This window comes from Equus quagga, chromosome 6 (assembly GCF_021613505.1).
Source record: "Equus quagga isolate Etosha38 chromosome 6, UCLA_HA_Equagga_1.0, whole genome shotgun sequence".
Lineage (NCBI taxonomy): Eukaryota > Metazoa > Chordata > Mammalia > Perissodactyla > Equidae > Equus > Equus quagga.
In genome coordinates, this window is record NC_060272.1 from 117,001,838 (window position 1) to 117,018,628 (window position 16,791).

A 16,791-nucleotide genomic window follows, 5' to 3' on the forward strand; every position below is an offset into this window, starting at 1 on the left:
TGCGGGCAAAAAGGAAAGCATCATCCAATGTTGTTTTCTTCGAGTGTGCTAAGTGAAAGTCAACAGATCTCAGTTAAAGACAGACAGGACTGTGACAATCACTAAGGGGTCAACATCTGTCCTGATTTTTTTGAAACTATCTAGACTATCTGTGGATATAGAACTGAGAAAAGTGAATTTCTAAATAATTAGCTTTCTTTTTCTTTTAACATTGGATTTCACTGCCTTTTTTTTTCTTTTTTACCTTGCTAATGGTATAGCTGCTCTGGTTGGTTGGGGGTGGGGGGGAGACAATGTGCATTTAGGGGAGTTAAACTCTTGGTGTCACCTCAAAGAAGATGAGCACAGTCTTTACTGAAGTCTGTGAAGTCAGCGCTGGTTACAGAAAGGGAGATAATCCTGGAAGGATTAATAGAAATGCCAAAAGGTACCTGGGTATAAGTTAACAGATGAAGACAGCCATTAAGAAAACAAATAGTAGGATTTCCCCACTCACTTTAATCCACTCTTTACACACTCTCATCAAATTTCCAAAAACCGAGACTAGGAATGCTTCATCCTCCTTCCTAGGAAATCTTCAGTGGCTCCCTTCTGTGCACAGAATCAAAATAAATTCCCTTACCTGACGTTTTAAGTTCCCTCAGTATAAACACAACCTACCTTTCAAACATCATCTCCTTCTAAGACCCCTGCAGCTCCAGCCACAAAGAGCTACTTGTCATAAATCTGCGTATGGTAAAAATCTTGTTTCTGAACCTCTCTGCCTTTCTGACACAACATTCTCATCCTTTGAGGTGCAACTTAAATGAAACTCTCTAAGAAATGTTCTAGGGCCAGCCCAGTGGCGTAGTGGTTAAGTTCGTGCACTCTGCTTCGGCAGCCCTGGGTTTGCGGGTTTGGATCCTGGGCGTGGACCTACACACTGGCACCGCTCATCAAGCCATGCTGTGGTGGGGTCCCACATACAAAATAGAGGAAGACTGGCACAGATGTCAGCTCAGGGACAATCTTCCTCATAAAAAAAAAAAAAGAATTCCCTATGCTACCCTTTTCCTTCCTTCTGCCCACTCCCAGCAAGAATGACCTGCCCCTTTAGCGATTTGCTTCTACTTCTATGTCAGACAGGTCTCTTCATCACAGGATTATTATACTTTATATCCCACTGCCAAGATGAATCAATACTGAATGAATTCATTTATACTATGAATGGAGGAGTTGGGAGGCAAGTGAGAGGTCATCTAGTGCCACCTTTTTATTTTACAGATGAGAAAATTAACAGATAAGTATCTTGCCCAAGACCAGGAAGCTAAAGTATAACTAGCTGACTTGATGCAAGCCGTCCAGCTCCCCTGACGGGGTCTCGTGCTTTTCCCATAATACGATCCTTCTCTCCTGGCATGGTGATTCTTGACTCAGGAAAGAGAACACCCACTCCATTCCACTGCCACGCCCCAGGTTTGAGCAGATGCCAAGTAAGTGGGACTCGCACACTACCCCTACCTGCAAGACATTTTCCCCTGAACTGAACTCCCCTCCTGACCATCAGGAAGGAGTTCAATGGAAATGTAAAGTCATTCCCCAAGTCCACTGGCGCAGGTAGGCAGCTTCCTCACTAGTGTGCTGGGGGTGAGAAAAAGTTGAGAATGACAGTTTGAGCAAAATACGTGTATTTTGAATTTAGACCTCACTGCTTTTTTTCTTTTCTCTGCAAGTGCCGGAAAATTATCTATTGCTCTTGGAAAATGCTTTTGGCATTTTCTGGATCTTATGTACGTCCAACATATTGTGCTGGATCTTACATTATGTTGGATATTTTCTGGATCTAAGTTAAATCCTAGTGAACAAAGAACTAGAAAGCAAAATGCAACAGTGTCTTTCACATGGTTGGCAATCTGAAAATGCCTATGGAGTGAGTAAAGAAATTAAATCAGTCTAATTTAATATTAGACACAGAAATAATAAATTACAATTATAAATATACGTTTATGCACATACTTTCTTCCTTCATTTTCTCTTTTGCAAATAACTTTATACTTATTAATTCCTGAATCCTCATCTGGTCTTCCCACTGATCCTGCTATTTCTCATTTCTATCCTGCATCTGCTCAATCTCTTATGAAGAAAGCTTCAACTCAGAGGATTTCTTTAAGAATTCTACCTATAGACTAAAGTAATCACCCAGTTGCTCAAAAAGAATGTTATCTGAATTCTGAAAACAAAACAAAACAAAATCTGAAACATACAAATGCATGGAGGGCTATTTTTTACCGAAAATGCTATTTTTAAGCTAAACATTGCTTTAAATAATATAGTCTCTGTGCCTCTGTTTCCTCATATATGAAATGGGGTAAAAACAGCTACCTGCCAAAGCTCTGAGGATCAAAGAAAAATAATAACGCCTATATTTTGCTGGGCCCTTACAACGAGCCAGGCAGGACTCTAGGTAATATATATGCATTACGTTCATCTACACTCAAATCAGGTTTGAGGTATTATTATCAAACCCACTTTGCAGATGGGGGAAATTACAGCACATCAAAGTTGAGTAACTTGCCTAAGGTCATAAAGGTAGTCATTTTGGGAGCCAGGATTCAAACCAGCAGTCGAGTCTAGAACTATACTGAAACACCTTGCACTGAAGACACTCCTGTCTGCCCCTCTCATCGGAGCCTCCACCAGTGGCCTCTCCTGCTTTCTCTTTTCCCACCATTCGCTCTGAAATGTAGGCCTGAGAAGTTGTTTGCTTTGACATATCCCTTGGTTAACTCAAGGTTGTCCAGTCACATACCTGTCTCTTTATACCTATTCTCAAAAGCTTAGTAATGGCCCACTTTACTTCCTAACTGGATTATTTTAACCATTCCTCATCCTTCCCATTCACTCCTTTCACCACACTTACATTTTGACTATATTCTGACGCCAAGTGGCTTTTCCTAAAGTGTGTCTCTGATCACATTACAACCCCTCCCTCCAAACTAAACTTCCTTGGCTCCCCTTTGCTAAATGATTTAAGCATATATTCTTCATGCCGGCATTTAAGAACCACCCCAATCTAACTTTTAAGTCTTACTTCTTTTACACACTCTGACATTGTAGCTGAAATGAACAATTTAACTTGCAGAGGACACGCTGTACTTTCTCACCACACCACATCTTTGCTACATTGGCCCTTCCATTTGGAATGCCATCATCAGTTTTCTGGGGGCTTTCTATGATCCAAGACCCACCTCTCAAATATTACCTCTGTCATAAATCCTGTGATCTATTCAGAATTCCCATCTGCTTTTCACGTGAATTTTTACCATAGTCCATTTTATATAGGTCACATGCAATCTGGGATAACCCCATACAGTATAACCAGACCACTGAGTGTCGAGGCTCCAGAACACTCATCTTTATACCCCTACAGCATCTAACACAGTGCCTTGCACACATTTTTAACAAATTATGCTCTTTTTACACCTAACCCATTTCTGTTGACAACTGACCACTTGTCATTTCTATAAACCCAACTATTTTCTTTCGACAAATGTTTACTAGATTTCTCAAAACAGCCAGGATAAGTCTAAAACATAAGTTTTCCAATGTCTGGTTAGGCAGTCACATATGCAAATGCAGAAATCCAAACGTTTTATATTATGTACTTAAGAAATAAAAATATGAATATTTTCTGATGCAAGTAAAAGTTCATTTTTCTCAAAATGTTTTAAGGCCTTGGTTGAGTCTATGCTTCTGAGTTCATTTTGTTACATAATTATTTATAGGTTTACAGGCAAAAACTTAAATTTTCTAAAATGTGAAAGTAAATGCAGAAAAAGAGCAGCTGTCACAGGAAAACAAGTTAGGAGGAGAAAGTTTAGACAGAGAAACTAAATAAAGAAAGGGAGCTCAAAAACACAACATACATATGGGATACGAACATACATTTACAATTCGACAGACTAGAAACAATTACCACTTGCGGCTAACACTGAATTATGAATGTTAAAACTGAATATTAGAACATTTAAAATAATTTATTTGAAACAATAAGTAGTCAAGTCCTGGCCAGAGTGTGACGTGTGTCAGCGTTAGTAGACAGAGCAGAGGGAGGCGGAGGAGAGAAATCTCTTTTATAGAAGATTTGGTAAAAGTGAAACGGGAAGAGAAAATAAACACATAGGTATATGAAAGTAGAGACTAGAGCAAATTTTGAATACCTCAATTTAATTCTTCATTTGGGATTCTGGTTGTGTACCAAAACTAAAATACACAGAATGGGGAGGGAAAAAAAGCATAGAAAATGGATGTTGATGAATGAATATGAAATGTATTGAAACAAATATTACAGAAGGCTTTTCAGCCAGTCTGTTATAAAATATAAAAGGCTTTCACTTATTTTACTCTTCTTATCTATTATCATTTGTTACGTCTAAACAGTGGCTATAATGGTAGCATATAAAAGGAATTACTTGTCTCATGAGTATCCTCAACTTTTACAATTAGTGAGCTGCTTCTCTCAACGAACCATAGTGCAATGAAACAGTTCAAGCCACCTTTGAAGACAATCAACTATTTGTTCATTTTCTAAATCACCAGAACTTTCTTCTATACTTATCATGTTTATTTGAAAAGGAAAGGTAATAGTAAACAAAACTATGGAGGAATTAAGTCATTTTAATAAAAAAATCAAAATTTCATTAATGGAAAGAATGTAAACCACATTCATTTTTTACTTTGTATAGAATTACCTATCAAGGCAGGAGACAAAAAAATTTTTGTCGTCTCACCTGTCTCCTCGTTTCGTGTCTATTTACATTTAGTCTAAAACAGACATTTTCTGTAAATTTACATGCCTTATTTGCTCTGTGTTCAGTTGTCTCAGAAGTAAGACCTAAAGGTTATCCTACCATACCAACAAGGCAAATGTGTGTGAACTCATCAGATAAGACAGGGGAGACCACTGGCAAGCCAACAGTGGCAGGCGAGTCAATGACAGCCAGTAGTAGCCACTGCCGAATCCAGTTTCTGTCTTGTGCTTTCTCCCGAAATGCTCTCCTGGATGACATTTCTCAGCAGCACCACTGTTTCTCTTTCTTTTCCCAATGAGGAAGCAAGTAAGGAGTCCTTTCAAATGGAGACAGATAGTAAAAACTGGCAAATTCTCTATTGGTGTAGTAAGGAAAGGCATTTCTAGATGAACATCGAAGAAGTGGAAGAAGGTAATAGCACCAAAAAAAATTAACTGTAATTTAAGGTAATTTGTTTTTTTATTTTGCTAACTCATAAAGCATTTCCAAGTGAGAGTCAATTGCCACTGTATTCTATCAATGAGGAGAATTCTAGTTAATACTGATTTCCGATGACTAGAGTATTAGATATTCTAGATAATGGGGAAAATGTGTACATGTATGTATGTGTGGAAGGGGGAGAGAAAACACATTGTGTTAAGTCTTTCTCTCTCCTTTACACCTCAGTTCCAATGAGAGTAAAGAACAAGGAATAAATTCACATTGACACGAATGTGCCACAACTGCCCACCTAATCATATTATATTCTAAACTCAACTAAACTCAACACCAAAATGAAGTAGTGTTTAGGAAGGAAATGATATCGAGCAGGGATGTCCATAAGGCAAATCTTCAGCCACACTTTCAGACTTTCTGCCTTTCCTCCTTGCATGGAATCCTACGTTAGGCTTTAACTACTGTGTCGGGGTCCCCAAGACCAGCCCCAGGATCAGTGAGACTCATACGACCCAGGATATAGTTACACTCACAGCTAAGATTTAGTACAGTGAAAGGATACAAAGCAAAATCAGCAAAGGGAAAAGGAGCATGGGGCAAAGTGCACAAGGAACCAAGAGCACACTTCCCAGAGTCCTCTCCCCAAGGAGTCGCACAGGATGCACTTAATTTCTCCAGCTCCAAATTGTGACAACACACGTAGAAAGCTGCCTACAAGGCAAGCTCATTAGGAACTCAGTGCCCACGGTTTTTACTGGAGGTTGGTCACATGGGCACCCTTTGCCTCACATGTAACAAAAACCCAAATTCCAGATTCCTGGAAGCAAACCAAGTGTTCAGCATAAACCATTGTTATCTGCACAAACAGTTTAGAACAGTGAGCCACTCTTACCAGTTAGGGAAGGGTGGGAACACCCCAAAATCCAAGGTCCTAGATGACAGCCAAGGGCCAGTCTCAGGCTGCCACATTAACACTTTTCTGCACACCTACCAGTCACTGTTCCAGATCCACCACTGTTTCAGATCTGCACCCCCACTGCCATTCCACAGAAAACTGATTCTGTAATTGTGGTTCTCAATGGCCATAAGCTCAGCTCTGATACTTGATCCAGGAACGGGTGGACAGGTGGGAGATGGGGAGATGATGTCTACCTTTATTTGAGCATAGGGAGGTGTGATTCATTAGTGCCCTCTTTACTGTGAAGTTAGGCTGAGTTTAAAAAACATTACAGAAAACTCAGTCTGTACCTAAGTGGGGGAAAAACCCCTACTATTATGAATTGCACAATAGATACATGAAATTACGGCTCATAGAAGCTAAGGGACTATGTTAACTTCATTTTCTTTACAGAACATCCATTCAAAAGAGTATTTAATATATCAAAAGTTATTTATTAGACGATGCCACTAATGGTTCCCCAAAAGAGGCCTCTCATCCAGAAGAGGCTGGAAAAGCAGCTCCTGTGGTTCCTTTCAACATTCATTTCTAATAACAAAAATCAATATTCAGATGCTTACAAATCTCTTGGTTTTGATTTTATATTTAAACAGGGTAGAAAGTCTTCATTGTTGTCTGAAACTGGCTTGTCAGTTCTTTGCCTACAAATATGACATCCAACTTATTTATGGCAATCTGCTAGAAACATAAAATAATTTAGGAAAAGGCAATCAATGCAGCATTTTGTTTTCAAACCAATTCACCAAGTACTCGTAAAATGAGACACACAAAAAATTCCTACTTTAAGTCAACATTTCCTAAAGCTCTGTGGCAAGGCAGAAAGAGACCTTCAGATCTAACGAAAGGGCTATCATAAATCTGCATTAAGGAGAGATGTGGGATGTGAATTTGGCTCCAATGGAAAGTCACAACTACGTTCACTGAGCACTGACTATGTGCCAGAACTAAGGGAAAAAAGCACCTCACATGCATGACCTCACTTAGTTACTCCATCACTCAGTGCACACAGGAAGGCTAGAAACTGTATTCCAGCTCAAGTCCAGAGCGAGGGGAGAACAACGAGCAAATACCCGAACTGTCCTTCTGTTTCGTTTCCAGGTTTTAGTAAGCACTCCCCTGCTGAGTAGGGATATGGCAAAAGAAAACGCATTCCTTCCACTTCATACGGGTGAGGCAAGTGCAGAAACCCTACAGTCTCTTGGGAATAACACCCGTAACCAAGACAGAAACCTTTATTTAAGTAAAAAAAAAAACAAAAAACCCAAAAAACAAAGAAACCAATTAGAGAGTTAAATGGAAGTCAAAATACACCCATATGCATGTATTTCCTCCTCCCCTCAAAATATCAGTCAGAATTTGGTGTCATGAATTAGCATTTGTCCTGACATGGTATGACAGAGTTCTACAACACGACCTTCTTCCCTCTCTGTACAAAAGGGTGTGATGCTCACAAGTAGCTAGGAAAGCAACAAGAGACACAGCAACGCCTGTGGGTCCCAACTGAGGCTAGGCTTCATAAACAACATTCTGGGAGTTTCCAGGCCTTTGTAAGCAATGCTCTCAGGCCACAGGTGTCAGATTTGTTTTCTGTGCCTTTAGGGTAAAGCTCTCTGCAATGGATTTTACTGAAGATGGGGGGCGGGAGTCGAGGCTCTAGGCAAAATGAAACATGGTGGTCTTTGATCACTCCAAGCCAACAAGGAAGAACACACCTATTTGCAAAAGCCCCTGATCCAAGGACATTACCATTCTCCACAGAAACACAGGCAACGCACAGCAGGAGAAGGGGGACTCAGGACCTGGGCCTGAGGCACCCACACACACAGCAACAAAGAAAACAGCATGCAAACAGCAGCTGCACCGGCATTCAGTGAAGATGGCAGCTCGTTTACAGATCCTACACTGGAGAGAACAAAGACATCCCAACTAATCACAAGCTGGACAAGTGGAAAGTTGGGGCTTCTGCACCTATGAACAAATAAAAAGAAGAAATCATGGCCAATGCATGTATTTTTCATATATGTAAACCATATATTGCATAGTCTTCCTATGGCCACTGCTGCCAGCTCCATTATCTCTTTCTGCAAGGGCTTTGGGAAAGAAAATGAAAGGACATGGGGTAAAAATATTTCCATCATATATACAGCAGACTGTTGCCAGGTAAATATTTTTTAGCCTTAAAGAACATTTTAATATGGATTTCTGGTAAAATCTGTAATCATCTATTAAGTATTTTATTAAAGTTGATAACATGTATCAAGAGGCCAACCATAAGTTATATCATAGAAGTCACCCTAGGCAGCAACACAACAGGAGCGAAATTCAGTACAACTGAAGGGAAATTCAGTCAAAGAGCACGAAAGACCATTGACAGTCGGCAAAAAAGGATAAGCTCTGTTCCGAACAATCCTAAAACACCTGCTTCACGGAAGTAAAGGGAGGCAGAATGGAGTGGAGAAATAAATCAAATCCAAACAAAACACAGGAGCGTGAAGTCACAGACCTGAGCTCCAGCAGCCAGGCTTTTACTTACTAGCTGTGTGACCACTCTGAGCCTCACTTTCCAGCTATGAAACAGGGATAGTAATACCTGACTTTTATGGTTATTCTTAGGATTATTAGTTATTATTAGGACAGGATTAAATGAAGTACAAATCTGAAAGGCCTCACCGAATTCTAGGCACATGGCAGGTACTCAGTAAATGGTGGCTCATATAAATAGCCACAGCTTTAGCATACATCTGAGGATTAACCGAAATCTTGACCTTGCACTTAGAAATCTGATTATACAATTTTATTTACTGAGACTGCATATAAAATAGTAAGGAATAAGTGACACAACAGACTTTTAAAGACAAAGGCTAAAATTTAAAAAACGTTATACCAACGGTCTTTAATTACTGGAGAAACTATACTTTGATTAGTTTAAGATTTTCTTGGTTACAGGTGCTATGTAAAACATGCAGAGGTAGGATTCTTATAAAATAGGATGAAAATTTCTGAATGCTTTACATTGGTTCTGTGTGTGTGTGTGTGTGTGTGTGTGTGTGTAAGAAAGTGAATACACGTGTGCAGAGAAACCAGGCTCTTTTTTGTTTTTAATAAAATATGGCAGGAATCCATTTCTGCTCCTCCAGAAGTACGGAACTCCCTTCATAGAACAGACTTGAAGGAGGATTTATGATGCGATTGGAGCCAAATATCTCAAAAATGAAGCAATCATACAGGTTATTTGGTAAATATTTTATTAATCCTCTAAGAACCTCCTGAATGAGGCCTACAGATACTCACATTCTTAATCTGCTATGAATAAACGCTTCCATCCAGCGCCTGCATTCCAATGACCCAGGACTAAACGGGAGGGTAAGGTTTCAGGTGTCACAGGTGCAGCTCCCCGTCAAGACACAGAACCCAGTGACACGCTCCCTCCCAAGGGAGGGCTCGCTCCAGTGACTCAAGGAGGTTACAAAAGTGCAGCATGCCTTAATGTCAACTACACGCTTTTACATGCCGACCATGTCAGGGGCCCTCAGCCTTCGTGGGAATTTATTTAGAAGTGAGTTATTTTTTTTCCTAACATCTTCTGCCTGCCACTGAGCTGGAAGGCCACTCACTCCTCGTGTGCTTCCAGTTCACAAATGCTGGTAGTGTTCTCTTCAAGGTATGTTAAGTAATCAGAATCTTGCTTCTACTTCCTAACAAATAATTTCCTTAATGCCTTTCCTTGACTTCATTCTCATACCTCCAGTTGTAGACATACAGTTACAAGACATATTCAGAGCTGCCTGCCTTTCATCACAGGCAGTTCCTATGAACATTTAATGAGTGTCCATGGGCAAGTCCATGAATTGCTTTCCCATTCCCACTCTCTCAGAAATCCTCCTCCCGTCTCTGAGCTAACCCAGGATTTCTTCACTCACATTCAAAACCATCTCCACTCACCAGCCAAAGAAAAAAGTTACGCATGCCAGTTGAGACATGACATGCCAATGTAAATTAAATTTGGCTTTATTATAAGAATTAATAAAGTGGTCTACCTAAAACAGCTCAGGAGCAACCTCCTGAGATTTCTGCCCCCAACTTTTATATTGAGATAGAGGCACCAATACCTATCTCTCCTCTACCTTCTCAAAAGCTTGAATTAAATTTTTGCCTTTAAGTGCAAATTGGTGTAAAATGGGAACCAAGACCAAGTCTTATGCCTCATGTTGGCAAAAGGATTAACACAAAGAATCAAAAGACTAAGCTTGGAGAAAAGTGAAGAAAAAACCCCACTGACCATCTAGATGAAACCCCATCTAACAGAAAGTGGCAAACTCACACGCTAAGGGCTTTAGCTGTACGATAGTTAAGAATCAACCTGCCTTCCATGTATGTCCTTCCTCCCTCTTCCACCACGGAAACGGGGAAGAGAGAGAATGTCATCAATCTGCGATGGGGTTCAAAGAAACGGTCATTTATTCCATTACTACCTGTTTCTGGTCTTCACATCCACTTCCTTTGCCAGAAGAAATACCCTCCTCTCTCTTTCTTCTTTGTTTTCATCCGTGTTGTTTGAGTTAGTCAATGTTCTCGCTCTCTTGTGCTTCAGATCCCAAAAGGCCTTACCTAAAGCTTCTTCCCTTCCACTCTCGTTTGATTTCCCGGTTTTACTCCCAAATTTCTAGACCCACCTTCCTCCTTCTCTTGACCTGACCAGCTCTGAGTTCAGAGCTCACCTGTTTCTTTTTCTCATATTACTCCATTGGCCTCTCTCTCTCCATTTCACTCCTGAAAGCCACTTTCCTTTCCTTTATCGCTCACTCCATTTTGGTTTAGAGAAAGGTTGCTATGAAAGGTCTTAGTGATAGAAGCTGAGAGTGTGCTAACTGTGCGTGTAATAGGAAACATCAATAATCTCACGGAAAGTGAAATAAAGCTAACTTCCAGGAGACTGAATGAGGGTGAATGAGAAGTTGTTGTCATTTTGGAAAGCAGAGAAAAACAACTGCATTGAAAATTTGCCATGGTGAGCGCAGAAGTATCTACTAAATCCCTTGACTGATTTATCCAAATGGAAGGTGTTCTCCGTGCTATTTCACTGCACTGACAAAATTAGAATTAAATTCCCATTTGTTACAAATCAGGGTTACATATCAACACTGATGGGAGATTATTTCCTAATTCCTCCTCTGAGTACAGAATTCATAACTCAAGAAGACAAAGACAAATAGTTTAAAAATGGGGAGGGGCAAAGAGGAGAGGCTAATTATAGTTAACACATGGCTTTAAGACCCTCAACTACATATGTATTTACTTATTTATTTTCCCCCTAGGCTAATGTTCAGCTGATATGTACTAGACAGGTATGGAATACGGGTCAATGTCTGGGCGTCTGTTCTCATTGCATAGTGTCTGTGCCATTCAGGTTATTAACATTATTTAAATATTATGCCTGTATTCTTCTCAATGTATCTATTTTCCTTTCTTCTCTGAATATTTTGAAAGAAATCTTCAATTTTTGTCTCCGGGTTTGTTTTTCTTTAACTACATCATTACACGGTATCACACAATCCTGTTTTCAAAATTTGAACAATATCTTTTCTATCCATCTACCCTTGAAAAGTTAAGACCAATCACGTTCTCGATACATCTTCCATCAAGATGGGTGATACTTGTGCCTCAACTACGAACTATGTGCTTAGATCTAAATAAATTTGGAGGCAATACTCCTTCCTCTAACCTTTCTCACTGCAGACTTAGCCCTGAGGATGCTGCCCCGAATGATAATTCTAACACGTGCTTCTAATCATTTGACTCCCTTGCCCCCACTCCTCTAATGGCTCCTCATCTCCCACAGCAGTGGTCAAGCGACTCATGATCACTGACGACACATGAGTACACAGCCCAACACTGGTATACTTACTCAAAGGAGTGATATTAAAACTTTTTTTATTTTTGAGGAAGATTAGCCCTGAGCTAACTGCTGCCAATCTTCCTCTTTTTGCCAAGGAGGACTGGCCCTGAACTAACATCCGTGCCCATCTTCCTCTACTTTATATATGAGACGCCTACCACATCACGGATTGCCAGTTGGTGCCATGTCCACACCCGGGATCCAAAACGGTGAACCCCGGGCTGCCAAAGTGGAATGTGTGCACTTAACCACTGCACCACCGGCCAGCTCCTAAAACTTTTTAATAACTGGTAGGGCTGGGCATCAATGAGTCTGAACGGGTGCCATAACCAATCAGGAAAACACCAGCCATAAAAATAATTATCATGGGCACACGTATACTGGCTTAATATCATGTTCAAACTATCTACATGTACTACTGTACTAATATATAATGCCTTATAATCTATTATATGTATATTATGAATATTATAAGGCAAAATTAAAACAAGATAAGGAAAAAACAAATAGAAATAGAAATTTGATATGATCTTCCCATGTCTCAATGTCTAAACCACAAGAACTCTACTTTGAAGATGACTGGCACAGACTGCAAACTCAGAATGCCTTTTTCTGGACGAGGGCCTTCCAGATCTGGCCCCTGGTGACCTGTCCAGGTTTATCTCCTGTGAATCTTTTTATGCTCTGGCAATGATGATTCACAAAATTCTGGAACGCCCATGGCCCCTCACAATTCTGTGCTTTAGTGGATGCTGTTCTGTTATCTTGGATGGAATATTTTGTTCCTCAGAAACTCGTCCTCTCATCTTTTTTAGTGTCACCTCAACTGCTATCAACCTCTTTTGTGAAGTCTTCTCTGATTGCCCAGACAACACACTTAGAGGCTCCTTTCCCTATTAATGCTACAGTAACAATAGCTAATAGTTCCTCAGCGCTTGCTTTCCATCAAGTATTCTGCTAGGTACTGTACAGGCACTATCTTGAATCATTTCCCCAACAATCACCACGCAGTGGGAACGATTACATTCTCTAAGTTGAGGCTTAGAAAGGTTAAAAATCATATTCAAGTGACACAGCTAACAGAAGGTAGGGACTGTATTTAGGTCTATCTCTGACACCAAAGTGGGTAGCCTTATACTTCTATTTGTCCACACTCTAATAACACAAATATAACACAGCACTGCAATTGTTGGTTTGCATGACAGTAAACCTTTGTCAACAAACCTGGCGATTTTTACCTTTATATTCAAAGCACTTAGCACACAGCAAGCTCAAGAAAAATATTTGCTGAATGATGTATATCTAGTTAAAAATCTTGCATTTTAAAATTATGAGCTATTCAGCTTATGTACTATGGAATAATGCATTACATCTGTGTCTGCTTTGTATATTTTAAATATTGCTAACAAACTAGGTAGCATACACAACTAAAATTTAGTGTATCAGGAGTAAATCTTGCATTCACTTTACAGGAACAAGAAGCTCTGAAAGAGCGGATGTTCAAATTGTACTGACGATTCTCTCAGGTCTATAAGGATAAGTTCTAAAGTCCCATAAACACTATATTGTCCTGCACTGACAGAAAAGGGAAAAGAACTCCAGGACAGTATGGTTACATAACCTCAACCCTTTCATCTCTTTCTTCCCCTTCCCCTCTCACTTCCCGGAGGGAAGGAGGAAGGAGGGAAGAAGCAGGGGAGGGGGGAGAGAGGAAGGAAGAGAGGGAAGGAGGAAGGGGTCTGTGAGCTGGGAGCGGGTATGTGGATAGACAAGATGGTGATAGGTAATAGCTCACATGAGATGCCGCCCTGCATTTGCCTGACAAAGTGAGTGATGGAAACTACAGAAACCTGAGATCTAAGCTTTCTAAACATGTCCTGATTGCTTTAACCGTACCGAGATTCTTGCCTGTATCTACTCTCCTTTACTCGACTGTGTACTTTTTGAGGACAAAAACTCAGACAAGCCCTCTTGACTGAGGCGCCTTCTACCTCCTTTCAGAGTGGGGCCCCATTCCCTCAGTCCTAAACCAGTCCACACTTCAAACATAGTGAACTTCTGAAGTATGACCCACGTCTTATATTTCTTCTTCTTGGGGGTAAAGACTCTGTCTTACCAAGCTTTAGACTCTCCAGGTGACACAACACAGAGCCCAGCATTTAGAGGCTCCAGTGATTATTAAATGAAAGGTCAATGTGAGAAGGTATGAGAAATTACTTAGGAAAGGGGAGAAATACAAAATATCAAGTTTTAGTTATGTTGCTATGGATTTGCTGGTAGTGCCACCAGGCATCACAAGTCAGTGGACATCTGAAAATGTGGAAGTGTGGTGTAGAAGGAAGATGGAACGCATGGGAATCAGCTATGGGTCCTCTACCCAAAGGTGGCAGCTGTAGCTATGGCAGACTTTCAAGGCAGATCTAGACAGAAAGGAGACACCAGTGTTGTAGGACAGACATCTAGGAGCCCACCTTGGAGCTGGGCAAAATGCTAGAGGGTCAAGTCAGGTGGCTCCTACCTCCTCCCTTATAAGGTGTTCTGAGTGTGCAGTCAGAATGAAACCGGGACCATGGAACAGTGACTCTCTGCAGAAGAGGGACGCCATTTTGGCAGCATGATGTAACGGAATGTCAAGGACGAAGAGGTGGAAAAATTAACATTCTGTCATGACAGACCATGCTTTGCATTCCTCATCTTCAGAAGGGGACCCCCACCTTTTTCCCTTATGGGTTTTTAATGAGAAACAAACCTGAAAGTGCTTTGAAAAGGTAAGACTGCTGCACATGTTTATAAGGCACATATTCCTTTAAGGAACTCAAGTTAACTCCTCTGAACTAAAAGGCTAAGTGGAGGGCCGGCCCAGTTGCATAGTGGTTTAGGTTCGTGCGCTCTGCATTGGTGGCCCGGGCTTCACAGGTTTGGATCCTGGGCATGGACCTAGCACTGCTCGTCAAACTACACTGTGGTGGCATCCTACATAAAACAGAGGAAGATTGGCACAGATGTTGGCTCAGGACCAGTCTTCCTCACAAAAAAAAGGCTAAGTGGAGGTATTCTTTAACATGTAGAAATAAAAAGGTAACTATTTCTAGAGTTGATTCTAGTTTCACCACTGTCAAAGCAAACTTGCCGGACAGTCACTTCACCTCTTCTTGCCCCAATTTAAAGTGATTTAAATTTCATTCCTATCTCCTTAAGGTATTATGATGATTAAGCACTTAAAGTGTCTTAAGATCCAGTGAGTAATGTCTTACCATTTGGGGGAGCAGTCATGTGATATTACAGCTTGTCTGAATAATTTTAAAAGCTGTGTGATGTTTCTCCAAATTCTCTGGGTCTTTGATACCAAAGATAAACAGACAAGATACCCAACTCTTGACTGAAGGAGCTTTTGCTTTCAAGTTCTAAGAGAATTGCACTTTGTAACTGTGCTAACAGAATACTCTGTGATCAGCTATAAAACTTAAGGTTGCTTACCCTTGATTATGCATCTTGAATAAAAGATAGGATTATGCATCCTAACTCAAAAGAACACCTCTTAGGAAAAAAAGAAATAAACCCCACATACACATCATTATATGTTGCTTTCTTAAAAGTCACTCGTAATGTAGCAGGAAGAGGAACAGTTAGGAACATTATCATGAAAACAGGCAAGAGACAATGAGTGCGTGAATTGAGGTACAGGGTGGAGAGGAAGGAATGAGTTTAAGGGTTATTTCGAAGGCTGGAGCAACAGTACCTACTTAAAAGACTGAAGCAACAACCTTTTTGGTGGTGGGTGGCAACTGGATACAGGAGGCGAAAAAGAAGAAAGCATCAGAGCTGGACCCTAAATATTGTGAAGCCTGGCTGTCCAGATGGACAATGGCTGGGTGAAAGTTTGGGGAGAAAGATAAGTCATCAAGTCATATACATATTGAGAATCAAATGCCTCTGCGACACTACTGTTTTGAAAATTCCCTCATCAACTTCCTAGCTTATTTTCATATAGAGTAATAACAGAAAAACTGAAAGAGTTTTAGTCATACTTGAAGCTTTCACTGAAAATTTTTCAATTGTCTGTAAGTTTGAAAATGCTCAGTATTTCTTCCAGGTTCCTGCTAAAAGAAGAAATATTCACATACTATGTTAATTCTAATCTCCCAGTCACTAAGAACACCCATGATGGACATACCACATGGTACGTTCACTTTGAGGGCATAAAGCCCTTTACCAAAGTGGACCTCAAATGGCGTACAGCAAAAGAACCCCAATGAGACGCCCCTGTTCCAGCTTCAATAAAGAAATAGAACTCTACAGGGCTGGACAGTTAGAAAGGGCCATGCCATTTGAAAACAGAGCAAAGAAAGAAAATATTCCAAGGTCTTTCATCCCTTTAGGTATAATGCCATACAAGTAGGTCTGATTTTATACCATGGTGAATTCCAGGAAAGCTTTAGTCTCATGAAAATAGCAGATAATATATTAAATTTATGAAGAGAAGGGCACTGGGTTGCACTTTTCAAAGACAAGGTTAGGTAATAACGGTTAATATGCCTATACTAACAAAAGAACATCTCTGCACACACAGCATTGTGAACACAACTGTGTTCACACGTGCACGTTATATGCTTCCCTCTTGGTCTGAACATGGCAACGCTTTTAAAAATATGTCCAAAGTTATTTCAGAACTCACAGTATGTTGCTATGGTGCATGCAACTGCAAAGAAAAA

At 40.4% G+C, this 16,791-nt stretch overlaps 1 protein-coding gene across 15 annotated transcripts in view; it reads right to left on the bottom strand.

Moving 5' to 3' along the window:
• Nucleotides 1-16,791, bottom strand: part of BNC2 (basonuclin 2) — a 423,941-nt gene that overhangs the window by 41,819 nt on the left and 365,331 nt on the right. The window lies entirely within an intron of this gene.